The sequence below is a fragment of the Lipotes vexillifer genome, unplaced genomic scaffold, assembly GCF_000442215.2.
Source record: "Lipotes vexillifer unplaced genomic scaffold, Lipotes_vexillifer_v1.1 scaffold90, whole genome shotgun sequence".
Taxonomy (NCBI): domain Eukaryota; kingdom Metazoa; phylum Chordata; class Mammalia; order Artiodactyla; family Lipotidae; genus Lipotes; species Lipotes vexillifer.
In genome coordinates this window covers 7,665,663-7,668,362 of record NW_006782310.1, presented here as the reverse complement: position 1 = coordinate 7,668,362, position 2,700 = coordinate 7,665,663, and positions in this window count along the sequence as shown.

Sequence of the window (2,700 nt, the reverse complement as noted above, 5' to 3'; positions counted from 1 at the left end):
CAAAACAAACAAAAGGAGTAACCATCATAAAAGTGGTGACATGAGATGCATCGGGGGAAAGAGATAATTCATTGTTAAATGAAAAGCAGTGACAAGAGCTATAAGTTTAGAGGCCTGGGGAGATCTGAGGAAACTCAAGCCAGATGCCATCTCTTAACAAACCCTAGATATTTGGCCTGGTGCAAATATCATGAAAATATGCAACAGCAAAAAAGACAAATTCTGTTAAAGTTAGGTAGCATATGCAATTTGGAATTAATCTGATGTAGTTTGCTAATCTTCCCAAACTGTACAGAAAGATGGATGTGAGAAAAGACCAGTAACACCAGCTCACTGGACAGGGTTTTCTGAGGGCACTTCAGGCCGAAACCAGACTAGAAACATAATGGTGAACACCAGAGATCAGGATGTGAGGATCTTTCTCTGCCTGGTACTTGCAGGCTGTGTGGTCTTTGTCAACTAATACCATTCTGACTTTGTTTCCTTTTCTGTAAAGCCAAAATAATAGTAACAATTCTAAATGCTATCAAAATTCCGTGAAATGATTAGATGAGATACTGTATATGAAAGCACTTTTGAATAATTAAGTAAAAAGTCACATTCAGGTATTATTTTTAACAGTTTATTGAATTATAATTGACATAAAATCAACTGTATGTATTTAAAAAGTACAATTTGATATGTTTTGACATATACACCCATGAATACATCAACTCCATCAAGGTAGTGAACATATTTATCACATCCCAAGGTCTCCTTGTTCCCCTTTGTAGTTCCTCTTTCTTGTCTTTCCCTCCACACACCTCCCCAGGCAGCCACTAATCTGTATTCTGTCACCATAGATTAGTTTGTATTTTCTAGAGTTTTCTATAAATGGAAGCACACAGCATGCACTCTTGGTTTTTTTTTGGTCTGGCTTATTTCATTCAGGGTAATTATTTTAAGATTCTTCCATGTTATTGTGTTCATTCATTTTTAGTTCATTCATTTTTATTGCTAAGTAGTATTCTATGTACTTCACAAATTGTTTATTCATTCTTCTGTTGAAAGTTATTTGGGTTGCTTCCAGGTTTTAGATATTATAAAGAAAACTGTTCTGAGTGCTAGTGTACAAATGATTGTGTACAGGGTAGCACATAAGCTTTATTTTCTCTTAGGTAAATACCTGGGAGTGGAATATCAGGATCATATAATAGATATATGTTTTACTTTTTAAGAAACTGATAAACTGCTTTCTAAAAAAGTAATGCCATCTACATCCACATGAGTCAATTATTTTTAAAGGATTAAATAAAAGGAAAATTATGATTAATATGTAGTTATTATTTCAGGTGCTTTTTATTTTTTGTACAGATCTATATATCCTTGTAGTATTATTTTCAGCCTTCTTGAAGGACTTCCTTTAACATGTTTTGTAATATGGGTCTCGTGCTGATGAATTATTTAAGCATTTGCATATCTTAAAAAGTCTTTATTTCACCTTCAGTTTTGGAAGATATTTTGCACTTGGTATAGAATTCAAGGTTGATTTATTTTTTTCTTTTCATGATTTAATGTTTTTCTCCAAGGTCTCTTCCACTGTATTGTTTTTGATGAGACATCTGTGTCACCCTTATATTTACTATTCTATATGCAACATGTCTTCTTCCAGCTAAAGAATTTATCTTCATTCCTGATTTTGAACAATTTGATTATAATGTGCTTTGGTGTCATTTTATTCATGCTTCTTTTTCTTGGGATTTTTTGAGCTTTTTGGATCTGTGGATTAATACTTTTTATCAGCTCTGGAAATTTTTTACTATTATTTTCTCAGAAACTGCTTTTTCTGTTCCCTCTATTTTCCCTCTTCTTTGAGGACTTCTATTAGACATGATAAACTGTCTGCATTTTTTAAATTATTTTTTATGATTCATTTTGGATATTTTCCACAGCTGTTCACAATGTTTTTCCTATGTAATAGCCCGTAAGACCCATCCAATGCAGTTTCCATCTCAGATATTGAAGTTTTAATGTACAGAAATTTTATTTGGAACATTTTGTAATATCATCCATATCTTTAACTTTTGAATATAATTATCTTAATGTCTGCTAATTATTACATTTATGTCAGTTCTGGGTTGATTTTAGTTGATTGATTTTTCTCATCATATGTTCTATAGTCATGCTCCTTTGAATGCCAGGGTAGTTTCGGTTGTCTACCAGACATTGTGAATCTTATCTTGTTAGGTGCTGGACATTATATATTTCTATAAATACTTGAATTTTGATCTGGGATTAAATTATATCACTCAAAACATTTTGATCCCTTCAGTTCTTGTTTCAGTGGGTTTTTAGGTGAGTCTAGAGTAGTGAGCCAAGCACTTTATGAGTATTTTCCTTAATATGTCCAATGAATTAAGAGTTTTTCAGTTTAATCAGTGGAGATAGACTATTCTCTGTCCTATGTAAGTGCTAGCTAGGCTCTCTGATTCTTTTGCATGATTATTCCCCTTGTCTCAAGCAGTTTCCCCACATGTATTTACTTGTCAGTACTTAGCTGACTACTCGCGGGCAATCCCTTGCAGACCTCCAGGATTCTCTCTGAACTATGTCCTTTCCAGCACTCTCTTCTATGAATTTTAGCTACATTGGCCTCCCCAGGTTCTCAATTCTCTGCATATCTCAGAATTTTTTCTGGGATCTGCTTCATTTCTCTTTCCC